Source organism: Syngnathus typhle, linkage group LG9, assembly GCF_033458585.1.
Source record: "Syngnathus typhle isolate RoL2023-S1 ecotype Sweden linkage group LG9, RoL_Styp_1.0, whole genome shotgun sequence".
NCBI classification, from domain to species: domain Eukaryota; kingdom Metazoa; phylum Chordata; class Actinopteri; order Syngnathiformes; family Syngnathidae; genus Syngnathus; species Syngnathus typhle.
This window is the reverse complement of record NC_083746.1, coordinates 14,475,098-14,495,019: the sequence shown is the minus strand read 5'-3', so window position 1 is coordinate 14,495,019 and position 19,922 is coordinate 14,475,098.

Here is a 19,922-nt window from a genome sequence, read left to right as displayed (position 1 = left end):
TTCCACTGACACGCCTTCCATTGTGGAGGCAGGGCCTGGGGACTCTGAGGCGGACTCTCCAATCTCTGGGGTTGAAGTCACTGAGGTAGATAAAAAACTCCTCGGTGGCAAGGCCCCGGGGGTGGATGAGATCCGCCCGGATTTCTTAAGGGCTCTGGATGTTGTGGGGCTGTCATGGCTGACACGTCTCTACAGCATTGCATCAAGATGGCGGCGCGTGCATACGCAGCGACCTCTCTCTGTCGGTGTTTTGTCCGTCAAATGAGTGTTTGTCCGGCAGTTTTTTTTGTTCGTCTCGTCGTACTGAGTCGTGCTACAAGTACGGCAGGCAGGTTCTGCTTGACATCGGCCAAAGCGAGTTTTTGTCGAGTTCTGGACTTTGATGCGGGAACATTAAAGGAGCTCGGCCTGCTACGTCCTGAAGCATTGCCGGGCTCGTCTGCTATTCCTCCCCCGGTTGGGAAGCGTCGAAAGCGGTGTGCGAGGAAGCTGAAGAGGGGCAAACGCGGGGGCGTCCGGGCCAGGCTGGCGGCCAATCCTGCTCGCCCGGCCGTGCCTTCCATTCTTCTGGCGAATGTTCGATCGCTGGACAACAAAATGGATTACATTCGCTTGCTGCGATCTACAAACCAGACAGTGCGGGACTGCTGTGTGCTCGTGTTCACTGAGACTTGGTTGACTGTCAACATTCCGGACTCTGCTGTACATCTGGAGCGTCTAGCGTGCTATCGGGCGGACCGGGCCATTGTACAAGTCTCGTGGAGGTGGAATATGCGTCTACATCCGTGACGAATGGTGCCGGGACTCTGTAGTCGTATGCAAGCACTGCTCGCCACTGGCGGAGTTCGTGATCATTAAGTGCCGTCCTTTTTACCTGCCAAGAGAATTTACCGCGATTCTGCTCGTCGCGGTTTACATCCCGCCTTCCAACATCGAAGGCGACAGGATCGCGGCTCTTAGTGAACTGTACCAGGCTGTCAGTGAACAAGAGACACAGACCCTGACGGTTTCACCATCTTCGCTGGGGATTTTAATCATGCTAACCTGAAGTCTGTTTTTCTGAGGCTTCACCAGCATGTTAATTTTCCTACGCGTGGCGACAGCTTCCTGGACCTGGTCTACTCTTCGCATAAAGGAGCTTTCAAAGCCGCCCCCCTCCCCCATCTTGGACTTTCTGACCATATCACTGTTATGCTTTTGCCCGCATACAGACAAATGGTGAGAGCGTCCAAGCGAGTTCGCAAGCAGGTACGGGTGTGGCCTGAGGGTGCCTCTGATGCACTGCGTGACTGCTTTGGCTCTACTGACTGGGACATGTTTAGGAGGGCTGCCACTTGCGACGATCGGACAGACATTGAGGAGTATACTGACTCTGTTTCCTTCTACATCAGGAAGTGCATTGATGATGTGACTCACTCAAAATCCATCGTCACTCGGGCTAACCGGAAGCCATGGCTGACGGGAGCTGTCTTCAGGCTGCTGAGGGCCAGGGACAAAGCCTTTAGAGCGGGGGATGAGGCTGGCTTGAGGACTGCGAGGGCTGACCTGTCCCGGGGCATCAAAGATGCAAAGAGGGCGTTCTCGTGCAAAATTACCGCCCACTTCAAGGACAGCAGGGACGCACGGAGCCTTTGGCAGGGCATTCAGACCATCACGGATTACAAGCCCGCGCCGCAGAGCTGTGAAGGTGACGTCCGTCTGCTCAATGACCTCAACCGCTTCTTTGCTCGCTTCGACACTCAGAACAGCACTTGCCCGCTGAAGGCCACTCCCCCTTCACACGAGCTGCCCCTGTGCCTCTCCGCCGACAGCGTGAGGAGGGCGCTTGCCGCTATCAACATCCGTAAGGCAGCGGGCCCTGACAACATCCCGGGTCGAGCGCTGAAGGACTGCACTGGTGAGCTGACGGATGTCTTCACAGACATCTTTAACACTTCCCTGCAGCAGGCCATCGTCCCGTCGTGTTTCAAAGCTGCCACCATCGTACCTGTGCCGAAGAAACCCGCTCCGTCCTGCTTCAATGACTACCGCCCCGTGGCACTTAGGCCCATCATCATGAAGTGCTTTGAGCGGCTTGTCTTGGAGCACATCCGATCCGTCCCCCCCCCCCCCCCCCCACCAGTGACCCCTTCCAGTTTGCGTACCGAGCAGAACGGTCCTCTGAGGATGCCATCTGCTCTGCCCTCCACTCGGCCCTCGCCCACCTGGAGAGAAGGGACTCGTATGTGAGATTGCTGTTTGTGGACTTCAGTTCTGCCTTCAACACCATTGTGCCACAACGCCTCATCAGCAAACTTGACACGCTAGGCCTCAGTACCTACCTCTGCAACTGGCTACTGGACTTCCTCTGTCAGAGGCCACAGGTAGTATGTGTTGGCGACAAAATCTCCGCCAGCATCACGCTGAGCACGGGGGCCCCCCAAGGCTGTGTGCTCAGTCCGCTGCTCTTCGCCCTCCTGACGCATGACTGCACTGCAACCTACAGCGACAACCATATAGTGAAGTTTGCTGACGACACGACTCTGGTGGGTCTCATCACCAAGGGAGACGAGACTCAATACAGGCTGGAGGTTGACCTTCTGACCACGTGGTGCAGGGAGAACAACCTCCTGCTGAACGTCGACAAGACCAAGGAGATTGTTGTGGACTTCCGGAAGGGTCACACCCAACACCTGCCGCTGACCATCGACGGTGCTGTGGTGGAGAGAGTGAGCAGCGCCAAGTTCCTGGGGGTGCACATCAGTGAGGATCTCTCCTGGTCCACCAACACCGCATCACTGACAAAGAAAGCCCAGCGCCGCCTGTACTTCCTGCGGAAACTCAGGCGAGCGAGCGCTCCTCCGGCCGTCATGACTACATTTTACCGCGGCACCATTGAGAGCGTCCTCTCCAGCTGTATTGCTGTTTGGGGTGGCGGCTGCACTGACTACAACTTGACCCGGACTGTCTCAGTAATTATAGGCCAGTTTCAAACCTCCCATTCATAGCAAAACTTCTTGAAAAAGTAGTAGCGCAGCAGCTTATTGATTACATGGTCGCCAATAATCGATACGACACTTTTCAGTCTGGTTTTAGAGCTAATCATTCCACTGAGACAGCACTTGCTAAAGTGACTAATGATCTCCTCGTAGCTATGGATTCAAACATTTCGTCTGTACTGTTACTACTCGATCTTAGTGCTGCCTTCGACACTGTAGACTTCGATATTTTATTAGGGCGTCTTAAAAGTTGTGTTGGCATTTCAGGGTCAGCACTAGGCTGGTTCCATTCCTATCTATCAAACAGGACGCACCGAGTGGTCCATGGCAATGCGTCCTCGGAGCTCTATAATGTTACATGTGGTGTCCCACAGGGATCGGTTCTCGGACCAATTCTTTTTAATATTTATATGATTCCGCTTGGGGACATAATACGTAAATATAATATTAGTTTTCAATGCTATGCGGATGACACCCAATTATATATGCCGTTATCGATGACAGATCCGCGGGATTGTTGTAATCTTGAGAAGTGCCTTGCGGAGATCAAGCAATGGATGTCTCTCAACTTCCTTCGTCTTAACCCAGATAAAACTGAGATGTTGATAATTGGTCCAACTCGTTATCAACACTTATTCAAGGAAACCGCTATAACTATAGATAACCGTACTATCACTCAAAGCGATACTGTAACTAATCTCGGGGTAATATTTGACCAAACTCTCTCCTTTCAAAAGCACATTAAGAATATAACCAGAATTGCGTTTTTTCACCTTCGTAATATTGCAAAGATTCGTCCGATCCTCTCGACCGGTGATGCGGAAACTATTATACATGCGTTCGTCACGTCGCGCCTGGACTACTGTAATGTACTATTTTCGGGTCTTCCTAAGTCCCGCATCAAAAGTCTACAGTTAGTACAAAATGCCGCTGCAAGGCTGCTCTCTCGGACAAGAAAATTTGATCACATTACCCCAATACTAGCCAACTTACATTGGCTCCCGGTCCATTTAAGATGTGACTTCAAGGTTCTTCTATTAACCTATAAATCGCTGCATGGCTTAGCGCCTGCATATCTCGTCGACCTAGTTGTTCCTTATGTTCCGTCTCGTAACCTTCGTTCGCAAAACGCTACCCTTTTAGCGACACCGAGGGCTAAGAAAATGTCTGCAGGCTCTAGAGCATTTTCTATTCGGGCTCCAGAGCTTTGGAATGCCCTACCAATGGATATTAGGACTGCTACCTCAGTAGAAACATTTAAGACACGTTTAAAGACACATTTCTATGACATGGCCTTTAACTAACTTGTAGTGGCCGATTCGGCTGGAGTTTGTTTTCTCTCCCTCTCCACCCCCTCCCTCCCCCCTCCCCGGCCGGGGAGGTGGTTAGGTGGCACCCATGCTGACAGCGGCTATCTGGATTCTCGTGGGCCAATTCAGGAAAGGGGAACTGCAGCTCAACCTCCTCGAAGAGCACTGCCAGGACAATTGAGGGCTCCTTCGGCAGCCCTCTGCTGTGACATGGACATCCACTTTTTATTTAATTGATTTTCATGTTGTATCATTTGTGCCCTCTCTGCATCCATTTCAACCTGGTGATCCTGAAAGGGGGATCCTTCCATCTGTGGTCCCTTCTCAAGGTTTCTCATTTTCCCCTGCTAGGGGTTTTTAAGTTTTACCTTGCCCTTTTGGGAGCTTAAGATCAGGGGATGCTTTGAGAATAATTGTCAATTTCTGTCTATGTGAAGCCCTTTGAGACTGCTTGTGATTTGGGGCTATACAAATAAACTTGACTTGAAGGCCCTGCAGCGCATAGTGAACACGGCTGGTAAGATTATTGGTGCTTCGCTCCCCTCCTTGAAGGACATTTACACCTCCCATCTCACCCGCAAGGCGACCACGATTGTGAGTGATGTGAGTCACCCCGCTCACTCTTTGTTCGAGCTTCTGCCCTCTGGGAAGAGGTACAGAAGCCTGCGCTCCCGCACCACCAGACTCTCAAACAGCTTCATACTCGCTTCCCCGTTCTGCGTAGCGTCCTGTACTTTTACTGTCTGTATGCACACTGGCTCTTATTTGTTGTGTTATCTGTTTATTTATTATTTATTATTACTCTTATTATTTATTGTTTGTTCCTTCTTGTTTTTTATATTGCGTCGTTTACTTGTATGTCTATCGTGTAATATGTCTTGTCACCGTGGGATAGGGACAACGTAATTTCGATCTCTTTGTGTGTCTCGGCATGTGAAGACGTTGACAATAAAGCAGACTTTGACTTTGACATCGGGGACAGTGCCTCTGGATTGGCAGACTGGGGTGGTGGTGCTTATTTTAACACTGAACTTTGATGTGTTTTTTCTTTAAATGTGCGGCGAGATTTGTGGTCCCTGAATATTTGATCACCGCATGGCAGGATTTACAAACTGCACGTGTCTTGTCCGTTGAGCCATCTTTTCTTTGGAATCCAAAGTGCTTCCAAACGAATGACTTAAAGCCTAAAGGGGAGCAAATTTCTTCGTCTTTTTGGACACTAGCCATAGCACCAGCCCAGGAGCCACGTACTAGTTGTCGACTCCCCTTTCACGTGCCTGCTCTGCTCACAACGCAACAACGCCGCGCGCACTGCTCCCGGAAAAAGGAAGCGAGCAACAATGAACTGGATTTCAAAATAAAGTCGCGTCTAATGTCCGAGGTCAAACACGGCGATATAAATCGATGTTTACGTTTAGCATCGATGCCAATAAATCGTAGAGCATTATATCGATTAATCGATGTGTATCGATGAATCGTTACACCCCTAATATATACATATATATATATATATATATACGTTCATATACATATATATATATATATATCCCTGAAGATAGGCCCTATATCTGAAAACGTAATGTTATTACAACCTTGAAAAGGTCGAAAAGTCAAATTGTAACTCTTTAGGCTAGGGGTGGGCAAACCTTTTGACTTGCGGGCCGAATTGGGTTCTAAATTCTGACCGGGGGGGGCCAAACCAGGAGCAGATGGATGTCGTGTTTGTGTGAAGCAATATAAACGACATGTAAAGGTCATTGCATAAAAGGTTTCGGTCTTTAGTAGGTAGTAAAGCATAGATATTCAAAACAAGCTTTTTGAAAACAAATATATTTATTAACAGCATTAAAAAAATATTTCACCAAAAAACTGCTATCAGTGATTCTCATTAAATATGACACTGTTATTATGAATAACAGTTTCCATCACCTCATTGCCTGCAGGTCAGATTTATGAAAAATGTTCTTCTTATGAGCCGAAATCACATCAAACGGCAAACATTCTGACCAAATACATCATCTTGAAGAATCAGTGAAAGAATACATCAAAATAAAGAAATCAAAATGGCAATACGGTGACGGATGTCTAAAAATTAGAGCAGAGCTTTAATTCACAAACACCTGATGACAGAGGTGAGGAAACGGGAAACACTTCCTTAAAGTCGGCCTTAAGAACATTAAAAGTTAAGATTAGTCGCAAACAGGTGGTGCATCAATGTCCTTGAGCATCTTGCATTGTTTGAAAATGAGAATGGTCGTGTTGGATTGTGTCCACAATTTAGGGAGCGCGCTATCTGCGCCTCATGGCAAAAGCCATTGCCAATCACCTGTTATCCAATTTACTCACTGCGTGCTCGTTTGATTTCTTCAGATTTATGAAAATGCTAAGACACTGAAGCAGAAATTAGACTTACACAGGTTGGTTGAGTTCAATCACAATTCTTGTTAAGAAAGCTCTGTTTTCAGGAAAGTACAATACAGGGCTGGGCCCTTCAAGAGCAGAAAGTCTCCATTCAGAAAAGGCAACATTCAAGGTTCTTTGGTCAGCTTATATTCATTTGCACATGCCAGTGTGGGCCGAGTTTGATGGGTGATGAGTCAGGTGTGGCAAGTTCGCAGGAGATTCTGATTCCATGGGAGTGGGTGCTGGTTATGGGCGATTCGGTGTGTATGGGGGCTGTTGTCTTCCATCCCGTCTTTCGGCCTTGGCAATCATCTTTGGCCGAGTCCTTGGCTGGCTCCCTCTGGCACCTGCTGGTTTTTATCGCCAAGTGACCTTCCTGTAAACATTCTCCTCCATTCTTGCACATACACTGTCTCACCTCATTCTTTCATCATTCTTTCAATTTTGTCATTTTGTACGAAATTATGTGTGCTTTTAGGCTGTCACATCATTAATCTATTAATGATCCCTGACTATGCAAAGTTCGTTCTCACCATCTACCATGTTTTTGTTTGTCTGTTCTTTTGATACTCCATGTACTTGCTTACGTCATCATATTCTTAGTTTAATCATGCTTCCAACCATATCTTTTCTTTGTTAGGCAGAATATTTCCCTTTGTCCAGAACGTTCAGTAGTAATCGAAAACTGGCGTCTAGCATTAGTCAAAACATAAGATACAATCAAGTACTGAACATTCTCGACGACTTTGGCAGTGTCCGTGATTTAGAAAATCATCAGGCATACATTAAACAGTTCCTTAAAGGTCATTAAGCTATTCAGGCAATATATCAAAAAACATTTGTTATTTCAAAGTGCTCAGAAATAAACGTATATCAGATCATAAAGTTATAAAAACCTTTGTCATTACCACCTATCAAAGTCAAAGTCAAAGTCAGCTTTATTGTCAATCTCTCCACATGTCACAACACACAAAGAGACCGAAATTACGTTTTTCTCTATCCCACGGTGACGAGACACATAACACGATAGACATACAAGTACGCGACACAATATAAAAACAAGAAGGCAAAAATTCAAACAATCAATAGTAAGAGTGATGAATAAATAATAAATAAACAGATAACACAATAAATAAGAGGAGCAAAACGGAGCCAGCAAGCATAGCGCAAAAGTAAAAAACATCATAAACAAAAAGGCACAAACAATAAATAATAAGAGTAATAATAAATAATAAATAAACAGATAACACAACAAATAAGAGCCAGTGTGCATACAGACAGTACAGACAGTAAAAGTACAGGACGCTACGCAGAACGGGGGAGCGAGTTCAGGATCCTAACAGCCTGGAGTATGAAGCTGTTTGAGAGTCTGGTGGTACGGGAGCGGAGGCTTCTGTACCTCTTCCCAGAGGGCAGAAGCTCGAACAAAGAGTGAGCGGGGTGACTCACATCACTCACAATCGTGGTCGCCTTGCGGGTGAGATGGGAGGTGCAAATGTCCTTCAAGGAGGGGAGCGAAGCACCAGCAATCTTACCAGCCGTGTTCACTATGCGCTGCAGGGCCTTCAAGTTGTAGTCAGTGTGTCTATGTCTAGTTATGTCTTCTTTATTGATTTGGTGTGTAGGTATAATTATATGCTTAAAATGTTTCATTTATTGATTTAATATGTGAATCGATCTCTTTGTATGTCTCGGCATGTGAAGATGTTGACAATAAAGCAGACTTTGACTTTTGACTTTGAATATACTTTTCTGTTTATGTATTTTATTCAATGAGGTTTGAGCATATCTGTTTTTGTAGCTAGGCAGGACTTTTTGTATTTCGACCCCATTCCTTCACCATTCACCAACTGAATATAAATAGTTATTGATGATCCCAAAATTATTCCACTCTCTTCCTTAAAGTTGATGAAAACGAAAAATGCAGTAGCTTTACTCGATGCATACACTGAGTTAGATGTTTTTGGTGACCTCTAATTGGGCGATTTGGGGTTATTTTGTATTTATTTGTTTTGTTTGATTCTCTAGTTTGCTATTTTGTCCTTTTAATTATTATTATATTTTACTTTGTGGTGTAGTGGGTTGACATAATTCACCCGGAACCTAAGTTCACGTTGCCGAGTTCCGGTGGGATGTTTTACACGTGTGGGAGTTTCCTGTTTGCAGTAGTGTGTGTTAGGATCTCGAGGGAAAAAGAGTCGGCCCGTGGTTGAGAGAAGATAATTATAAATGTCATTAAAACAACTGCCGTTGGCACCGTCATTTATCACTCCGCCTCCGACTCCAGTCCTTGGACACCACACTGGTGACCCTGACGTCAGTCCCGCTGAGGATTCCGGGACTGAACAGAATACCGAGCGAGACGGCATGGCGTATTCCGCCGTCCTCAGACTGCCTGAGTTTTGGGAGACTTCTGCAGCAACGTGGTTCGCACAGGTGGAGGCTCAGTTCGCCCTCCGGGGAATTACAGATGACGCCACACGCTACTACCACGTTGTCTCGGCACTCGGAAGCTCCACCGCAGCCAGAGCCGTAAGTTTCATCACTTCCCCTCCGGCCCAGGATAAATATGCAGGGCTCAAGGCTTATCTCCTCAGGATTTTTGAACTGTCACGATCCGAACGAGCCCGGCGCCTGCTTGCTATTCAAGGCATAGGGGACAGCAAACCCTCTGAACACATGGAGATGATGTTAAACCTGCTCGGTGGGGAAGAGCCAAATTTTCTTTTCATTGAACTGTTTCTGCGACATATGCCGCCGCACGTCCAAACGGCCCTCGCAAATACGACCATTACGGAGCCGCGTGCTCTGGCGGAGGAAGCAGACCGTTTCTACTTGGCCACCCAGCGTTTCGCCCCTGGTGTGCTGGCCCCAACACGCAGCTACACGTCCCCAAGCACTGGCGTTTCCCCTGGCAGAGGACACGCTGCAACTGACAGCCGCACCAGCACCGGTTTGTGCTACTTCCATGCACGTTTTGGCGCCAAGGCTAAAAGGTGCCGCTCCCCTTGCAACTTCGACACGACGGGAAACGCCAAAGCCTGCGCTCAGTAGTGGCCGTGACCGCAGGCAAAAAGAACCGGCTGCTGTTCGTTGAGGACTCCCTCTCTGGTCGCAGATTCCTCTGTGACACCGGTGCCCAGAGAAGCGTCCTGCCGGCTACAGTGGACGACGCCGCTGGAGGGTTGCACGGCCCGCCCTTAACATCCGCCAAAGACACCCCCATCAGGACGTATGGCACAAGGACTGTGGACATATGTTTCGGGGGTCAGCGTTTAACATGGGACTTTGTCACTGCCGACATCTCCTTCCCCCTGCTCGGCGCAGATTTTTTGTGCGCCCACGGACTGCTCGTGGATGTTAAGAACGGCCGCCTGGTGGACGCGTTAACCTTCTCCTCCTTCGCATGTGTCCGCGATGAGGGGAATTATGTGAGTCTCTCCAGTTCGCTCTCCGAGGGCGACATGTACCAGAAACTCCTCGGAGAGTTCCCCAGCCTTACACGGCCCACTTTTGCCGCCACCACAGTTAAACATGGAGTCGAGCACCACATCGAGACCAAAGGCCCCCCCATCTACGCTAGGGCCCGACGGCTCAACCCGGAGAGACTGACAATTGCTCGGGCCGAGTTCGCCAACATGGAACGCCTTGGCATTGTTCGCCGCTCTGACAGCCCGTGGGCCTCCCCACTCCACATGGTGCCTAAGCCGGACGGTGGTTGGCGCCCGTGTGGCGACTACCGCCGCCTCAATGATGCCACCACGCCCGACCGCTACCCGGTCCCCCATGTTCAGGACTTTTCGATACATCTAGCAGGGAAGCACCTGTTCTCCAAAGTGGACCTGGTGCGGGGTTATCACCAAGTCCCAGTGCACCTTGCTGACATCCCTAAAACGGCGGTGGTGACTCCTTTCGGGCTTTTCGAGTTTCTTAGGATGCCCTTCGGCCTGAAAAACGCGGCCCAGTCCTTCCAGCGGTTGATGGACTCTGCGCTTAGGGACATGCCTTTCATCTTCGTCTACTTGGACGATGTCCTCGTCGCCAGCTCCTCGGAGGAGGAGCATGCGGCACACCTGCGGGCCCTTTTCACAAGGCTCGACCAGCATGGCCTGATCATTAACCCGGCGAAGTGCGTCTTCGGAGTGCCGTCGATCCAGTTTCTTGGGCATCTCATCGGCAGTAATGGGGCCACCACCCTCCCGACAAAGGTGGAAGCAGTCTCCGCTTTTCCCCGCCCACGTTCGGCCCGGGGGCTCCGGGAGTTCCTTGGGATGGTTACATTCTACCACCGATTCATACGCCGGGCGGCCCACATCATGCACCCACTGTATGAGGCCCTTAAGGGTAAAACCCCCAACCAGGACATCGACTGGACCCCCGAGAGGATCAAAGCTTTCGAGGATACTAAGGCTGCGCTGTGCCAGGCCACCACGTTGGTCCACCCGTCGCCTGGAGCCCCGGTCGCCCTCACAACCGACGCATCTGACTACGCAGTTGGTGCTGTATTTGAGCAGTGGGTTGGTGGCGCCTGGCAACCGCTCGCCTTTTTCAGCCGCCAGCTGGTCCCTAGGGAGCGCAAATACAGCACATTCGACAGGGAGCTACTCGCCGTCTGGTTGGCGATCCGCCATTTCCGCTCCATCCTGGAAGGCCGTGAGTTTACGGTTTTCGTCAACCACAAACCCCTCACGTTCTCTATGTCCAAGGTGGCTGAGCCGTGGTCCGCCCGCCAGCAGCGTCAGCTGTCATTTATCTCTGAGTACACCACAGATATCCGACACATCGCCGGCAAGTCCAACGTGGTCGCCGATTGCCTCTCTAGAGCGGTCGTCCACACGGTTCAGCTGGGAATCGACTACTCAAGTATGAGTGCTGACCAAGCCTCAGATCCTGGGATCCAGTCGCTCAAAGACTCGGACACTGGAGGTGGTCGCGGTTGGCGACTCAGGAGTCAGGCTGTGGTGCGACCTCTCCACCGGCCAACCTAGACCACTTGTCCCTGCCGGCTGGCAGCGGGCTGTCTTTGAGGCGATACACGGCCTGTCCCATCCTGGCAGAAAAGCGTCCGTGAGGCTGGTGGCTCAGAAGTTCGTCTGGAAAGGGCTGAAGAGGGACGTGCGGGCCTGGGTCGACTCATGTGTGGCTTGTCAGCGTGCGAAGGTGCACCGCCATACCAAGGCCCCGTTGGAGCCGTTTACTGTCCCCGAGAGGAGGTTCGACCACGTCAACATCGACCTTGTGGGCCCGCTCCCCCCTTCCCATGGTTTCACCTACCTCCTCACCATGGTGGACAGGACGACCCGTTGGCCTGAGGCCGTCCCCCTCTCCTCAACCTCAGCTGCTGACGTGGCCCGGGCGTTTATTGGCACATGGGTCGCGCGCTTTGGAACACCTTCAGACCTCTCCTCGGACCGGGGTGCACAGTTTACTTCCGAGATCTGGAATGTGGTTGCTAGAGGCTTGGGCGTCAAGCTGCACCGCACCACCGCTTATCACCCCCAGGCTAACGGGCTGTGCGAGCGGTTCCACCGCTCCATGAAGGCTGCTCTACGCGCCAGTCTGGTGGATGGCAACTGGGTGGACAGACTTCCCTGGGTCATGCTGGGCCTCAGGACGGCCCCTAAGGAGGACCTGCAGTCCTCGTCTGCTGAGCTCGTCTACGGCCAGGTACTACGAGTTCCTGGGGACTTCATTCCAGACACCACAACGCCTTGGTCGGCGGCCGGGCAGCGGTCCTCCCTACTGGAAGTTGCCAGGACGTTCGCACCTGTCCCCACGTCACAGCACTGCACCCCTGTTTCCCGGGTGCCCACCAACCTACGCTCGGCGGGTTTTGTGTTCATCCGCCACGACGCCCACCGCGGGCCGTTGTGTCCGCCTTACGACGGGCCTTTTAAGGTCTTGCAGCACGGGGGTAAGAGCATGGTCGTGGACATCGGCGGTAGGCCTGAGACTATCTCGTTTGATAGGATTAACCCTGCCCACGTGGATGTTTCCCGGACGTTAGAATTGGCGCAGGCCCCACGCCGCGGACGCCCCCCAGCGCCTCGCCCCTCCGACCTGACCGAGCTCCCGCCTGCCCGACCGACAACGCGACCGTCCAGCCCAGCGGTCTTTCCGGCGGCGCCCCCTACCCTTGACCCCCTGCCAGCCCCTGCCACCTACACCCGCTGTGGTCGGGCTGTCGTTCCTTTCCGGCGTGGGGATTTTGACTATGGGTGAATTCTGGGGGGGCTTGTGTAGTGGGTTGACATAATTCACCCGGAACCTAAGTTCACGTTGCCGAGTTCCGGTGGGATGTTTTACACGTGTGGGAGTTTCCTGTTTGCAGTAGTGTGTGTTAGGATCTCGAGGGTGTAATGAATGAACGAATATTGTAATTTCCCACACTAGCTGGTCTTTGAACGGCCCATACTCTATCGCGAGAGCTTGAGTGTGTTTTCGAAGTTGGTACTCGGGAGTTGAAGAATAAAGAACACCAGTTTTCAGTTCAGCACACGGCGTGGCCTGTTTTATGTCAGGACGACATTACATGGTGTCAGAAGTGGGATCAGCCTTTACCGAACCGAGATGTCCAAGTTTCGTTTCGTTTCGTTTATTTATTTCAAACATGTGAAAAAAGAAGAATAAGCTTATTGTACACAATAAAGGACATGACAAAATACATGCATATCCACATACAGACGTACCAACATTCATACATATACATATAGCCGCAAAAGAACCATAAGTCACATTCACATGTCTGAAAAGGAGTAGGAAGAAGTATAATTTATTTAATCCCACCCCCTATTTAATAATCCCTAAATACCCAGCCATAAATCATTTTGCCTCAGTTATCCCAACAAAGTACTAAATTATTAAATTATCCCCCACCTGCTGCTCACTAGACACTAAACATGTACCAACACACTATTAATACGTACGTATATTTCACACACAGACACTTAACATTCATACATACCTCAAATACAACACAAAATACCTGATGGTAGAAATAAACCAAATAAAAACAAAATAAAAACAGCCTGAACAAGACAAACAGACAAACAAAACCAACAAAGAAACGTAAATCAATAATTACTAAGCACCCCTTAGTACTCATACACCCTCATTCCTGTACCTTGTAAAAATAATTTCTTCTTTATATCTTTTTTTAAACTGATAGATGTTTGAACATTCCCTGAGCGTTTCCTCCAAAGTATTCCATAATTTAACTCCACATATTGAAATACAGAATGTTCTTTTTGTTGTACGTGCCTTCCTAATCCTGTAATTAAATGTCCCCCTTAATTTATAACCCCCTTCCCTCCCAATGAAAAGATTCTGAATATTAGTTGGCAACAGATTATTTTTTGCTTTAAAAAATATTTGTGCTGTCCGGAATTCCACTATATCTTTGAGTTTGATGAGTTTTGACTTTAAGAATAATGAATTTGTATGATCCCTGTATCCTGCCCCATGAATGATCCGTATTGCTTTTTTTTGTAAAATAATAAGTGGATATATTGTGCTTATATAATTATTACCCCAGATTTCTACACAATACATAAAATATGGAAGGACTAATGTATTATAAAGGATGCGAAGTGTTGTATGATCCAGAACCTGTTTTGCTCTATTTAATACTGCGATGCACCTTGAGGTTTTAGTTTGTACATGTTTAACTTGTGATTTCCAACTGATCTTATCATCTATTATCACCCCTAAAAATTTAATCTCATTCACTCTTTCAATATTAAACCCATCCAGCTTTATCTCTATTTTCAAATTAGTTCTGTGATTACCAAAAAGAGGCGGCTCGGTGGCGCACTTGGGTAGCACGTCCGCCTCACAGTTAGGAGGGTGCGGGTTCGATTCCACCTCCGGCCCTCCCTGTGTGGAGTTTGCATGTTCTCCCCGGGCCCGCGTGGGTTTTCTCGGGGCACTCCGGTTTCCTCCCACATCCCAAAAACATGCTTGGTAGGCTGATTGAACATTCCAAATTGTCCCTAGGTGTGAGTGTGAGTGCAAATGGTTGTTTGTCTCTGTGTGCCCTGCGATTGGCTGGCAACCGGTTCAGGGTGTCCCCCGCCTACTGCCCGATGACGGCTGGGATAGGCTCCAGCACGCCCGCGACCCCAGTGGGTACTAAGCGGTACAGAAAATGGATGGATTACCAAAAAGTATTACTCTTGTTTTGCTTAGGTTTAAGGATAATTTATTGCTGTCCAACCATACCTTTAATTTGCTTAATTCATTATTTATTAGTGTTGTTAAGGTGTGTAAATCACTACCAGAACAAAAAATATTTGTATCATCTGCAAACAAAACCATCTTCAAATTATGTGATACCTTGCGTATATCATTTATATATAATAAAAAAAGTTTAGGGCCCAACACTGACCCCTGAGGGACGCCACAACTAATGTCCAAACACGTTGAACAAGTGTCACCCAACTTCACAAACTGTTTCCTTTTTGTTAAATAGCTCTTGATCCAAGCTAATGGTTCCCCCCTGATGCCATACCGATGTAATTTATTGAATAATATTTCATGATTTATTGTGTCAAATGCCTTTCTTAGATCAATGAATATCCCAACTGTATATTGTTTTAGGTCTATTGCTTTAGTAATTTCCTCCACTGTGTCAATTATTGCCAGTGATGTTGCTCTGTTGGATCTAAATCCATATTGACTGTCAGTGAGTATTTTATGTTTATCTATAAATTTGTCCAGTCGGTTATTGAAAAGTTTTTCCAGTATTTTAGAAAATTGTGATAATAATGATACAGGTCTGTAGTTTGTGAAGTGGTGTTTGTTCCCGGTTTTATACAAAGGTATGATTTTTGCTATTTTCATTTTATCTGGAAATATACCGGTCTGAAATGATAGGTTACAGATGTATGTTAATGGTTTAGAGACCCCCTCAATTACTCGTTTTACGATACTCATGTCAATGTCATCACAGTCTTTGGATGTCTTGTTTGTGCATTGGGAAACTATCTTTATAATTTCTTTCTCATCCGCTGCTTTGAGGAACATTGAGCTCAGATTCCTATCTATTAAACTATTACATTGCTCCTCAGTTGTTACTGAATCTGGGATTTGTTTGGCCAGATCAGGTCCCGTATTTACAAAGAATGCATTGAAGTTTTCAGCCACTTCTTGCATATCATGCTCATCAGTCTTCCTGATAGTAACATATTTAGGATAATTAATTTTTTTAGAGCCATTTTTTATTACAGTATTCATTATATTCCATATTTCTTTGGTGTTGTTTTTATTATCATTTATTATCTTACTATAGTATTCTTTTCTAGCAGCTCTTTTAATATTAGTTAGTTTATTCTTATATTGTTTATATTTATTTTCTGCCACTTTAGTTCTTTGTCTTATAAATTCTCTGTAAAGTGTATTTTTCTTTTTACAGGCATTTTGTAAGCCCTTTGTAATCCAGGGATGATCTACATACTTTAGTTTCCTATTATATACTTTTACAGGGCAGTATTTGTCATATAACCTTTTGAAATTTTTTAAGAATTCCTCATATGCACAGTTAATATTATTTTCATTGTATATAATATCCCAATTCTGTGACATTAAACCATTTTTAAATGCGTTTATTGTTTCTTCTGTTTTAATTCTTCTGTATTCCTGTTTTTTGGCCAGTTGGATGGTTTTATAGTTGTCATCAAAAATCATAAAAACTGGCAAATGGTCACTGATGTCGCTGACTAATAACCCACTTATGGTGTTGTTTAAAATGTCATTTGTGAATATATTATCAATAAGAGTGGCACAGTGAGAAGTTATTCTGGTTGGTCTAGTGATTTTTGGATACAAGTTCATGCTATATATTGTGTTAACAAAGTGTTCGGTCAGTTTGTGCTTGTTTGGATTGAGTAAATCAATGTTGAAGTCTCCACAGATGAAAATTGTTTTGCAACTGACCTTTGAAAATACCTCCTCCATCCATTCTGTGAACAGTTCAATGCTGGAACCTGGTGTCCGATATATACAGCTAATGATTACATTTTTCTTTTTTTCCTTAAGTATTTCAATTGTTATGCATTCCAATATGTTGTTAACTACCATTGACATATCCTGTATCACCCTGACGTTTAATGTCTTTTCCACATATATTGCAACTCCTCCTCCACCTTTGTTTTGTCGATCTATGTGTATAAAGTCATATCCCTCCAGCTCAAAGTCCGCCTCTTTTACTGCGTTGATCCATGTTTCCGTTATTGCAATAATGTTGAATGGGCGAGTAAACTGATGAAGATAATCCTTAATGTTTGTAAAGTTGGCATACAGACTCCTACTGTTAATATGTATAATAGACAGTCTACTATCTGTATTGATTCTATTAAATTCCTCATTAGTATGATAACTGCAGTTATTGTTGATTGAGTTAAAGAAGTTGTTATCCGGGTCTATATCATGTTCCATATCCAGTGAACTGTGGTCAGTGTATTGAAATGATTGGAGTTCCAGTTTGTGGTGTTCACTAATCCTCTGTGTTATGTTACTGATGTCTTCAGGTGTAGATGCTTGATTTCTTTCGATGCGTGTCATGGTTGTGAGTAGAGTTTACCTTACAGTCCTGCATGATGATCATTGGTATCTATCCACGATACTCCTTACCATCAGCACTTTTGCTTCCTCCGGTGATCCATTGAGCTTGATAAATATTTTACAGTTTGTAGTCCAGGTATGTTGAATTTTTTTCTGCTTCCTCAGGTAGCGTGCTTTTTTGGCAATATCAGCGTTGTGCTTGGTCAGGTGCTCATTGATGTAGACGTCGGTTCCTCTCAGCTTTCTTCCTTGTTTTAATAGTGCAATCTTGTGCTTTCTGTTGACAAACCGCATGATGACAGCGGGTTTGTCTCCGGGACTCCTCTTGGGCAGAGGGTGGCAAGCTTCGATGTTGTCGCAGTCCAGCTGTATCCCCTTGGACTGCAGGAAAGTAGCCACCTGTTGCTCCGTGGAGCTAACATCCAGTTCGTCGGGCTCACCTCCCTCGCCAGCGGCCACTGCCCGGGCGTATGATCGGGCTTTGATATTAACTCCGGAGATGATCACGTCGTTGATTCTGGTGTATTGCTCCAGGTCAGCAACCCTGCTTTCCAGGAAGGTGATTTTCTTTTCGTTCTCCTCATTCCGACTGCGGAGAGCTTTGACCTCCTCGACCAGCTTGAGGATAGCTTTCTGCTCCATCCTGATAACCGAGACTTCCTCAGTGAGGAAGTCCAACGCCTTTTTAATATCTTCGGTCTCCTCCACCGAAAAGAGGGGAACCGCTGACGCCTTCTTCGGACCCATGTTTGGAACGCGCTTGTTGGTTTTTTTAGCAATGAAGCAGTGTGTTGTAGCTTTCGCGGCTAGTTGTGCACTTCCCCTCTGAAACAAGCGATGCTGCTTCGGTGTACTCACGAACAAGTCTTTCGCGCTTTGCCTTGCCGATTTCAAGTCGGGCTTGATAACTTTTCAGACAGTTTTGTCAGTGTTACAAGAACGAAGGTTGTCGATGAAACTGATCTGTCAGTTGAACGAGCTGCCACTCCAACCTCGAGCTGAAACACACGTTTAACCCTCCGTCGGAGTTTAACTTCGCTCGCCCGAGTGAATGGCCGGAGTGGAAGCAGAGATTCGCACGCTACAGGCTGGCTACGAAACTGAACGCAGAAAGCGGTGAGGTCCAAGTTTGCTCCCTGATTTACGCGATGGGTAGTGAAGCAGAGAAAATCTTCGCCTCGTTTGAGTTCGCGGGGGAAGACGATAAGAAAGATTATGGAGTTGTTCTTGGAAAATTTGATGAATACTTTATACCCAGACGAAATATAATACACGAAAGGGCGTGCTTCTACCAACGCAACCAACTACAAGGAGAAAAAGCGGAGGCGTACATACGAGTCCTGTATGAATTAGCAGAGAACTGTGACTTTGGGGACAAGAGGGACGAGCACATTCGTGATAGGCTCGTTGTGGGCATAAGGGACAAGGAGTTGTCGCTGAAACTACAGCTCACAGTAGACCTGACGCTGGTGCATGTTATACAGCAGGTACGACAGTCTGAAGAGGTCATTTGGCAAAGAGGTGAATTAGCATGCAAGCTAGCGGTCTCCCACCGGAGCTCCAGGTCGCAAGTGTTTCCGCAGAAGGACGTCAGAAAGGACCACACAAAAAGTCCACACAACATACTCAAAGAGAGTCCACAAGCTGTGGTAGATGCGGCACACAGCACTATGAAAAGTACAAATGTCCAGCAGCTAGAAGTGTATGTAAAAAGTGCAACAAAAAGGGACACTGGGCTCGTGTATGCCGTACCAAGGTTGTGAACGAACTCAGTGAAGCCACCCAGTACCACTTTCTAGGTGAAGTCACTGGCTCAGCAGACCCCGAGAAATGGACTGTCACACTGGACATTGCAGAGATGCCTCTGACCTTCAAGATAGATACAGGAGCTGATGCAAGCGTCATTGGAGACAAAACATTCAGTTTACTCAATAAAAAGTACAAACTAACCCCTACCACAACTCCCTTCTCAGGACCCGGAGGTCCACTCCAGTGCTTTGGGATGTTCGAGGCAAACACAGAGTACAATGGAGAAAACTACACCTTTCCAGTGTACGTGATAAAAGGGAACAGCTGCTTGCTCAGTCGCACAGAAGCGGTCAAGATGGGTTTGGTGAAAAGAGTAGAGGAAATCAGTGCTGTGTTCGTAACTACTGGTTTGTTAAAGACGGAACCGGTAAAGATCCTTCTCAAAGAAGATGCACAACCATACGCAGTCCACGTGGCCAGAAGAGTCCCACTCCCACTCATGCCACTCGTAAGGAAGGAGTTACAGAGACTGGAAACCGAAGGCATAGTTGAAAAAGTAACCGAACCTACTGAGTGGTGTGCAGCAATGGTGCCGGTCTTAAAGCCCAACAAAGTTGAAGTAAGGTGCTGTGCAGACTTGAGAAAACTAAACAAGGCCGTAGCACGGGAGAAATATGTGTTGCCGACAATGGAAGAGATAATGCCAAGACTCTCAGGATCCAAACTGTTCACATCCCTGGACGCTGCGAGTGGGTTCTACCAGATCCCGCTGCACAAAGACAGTCGCAAACTAACCACCTTCATTACTCCCTTCGGGAGGTATGCTTTTTGCAGACTTCCATTTGGAATATCGAGTGCCCCCGAGATTTTTCAGCGCAAGATGGCAGAGACACTACAGGGGCTGGAAGGTGCAGAGGTGTAC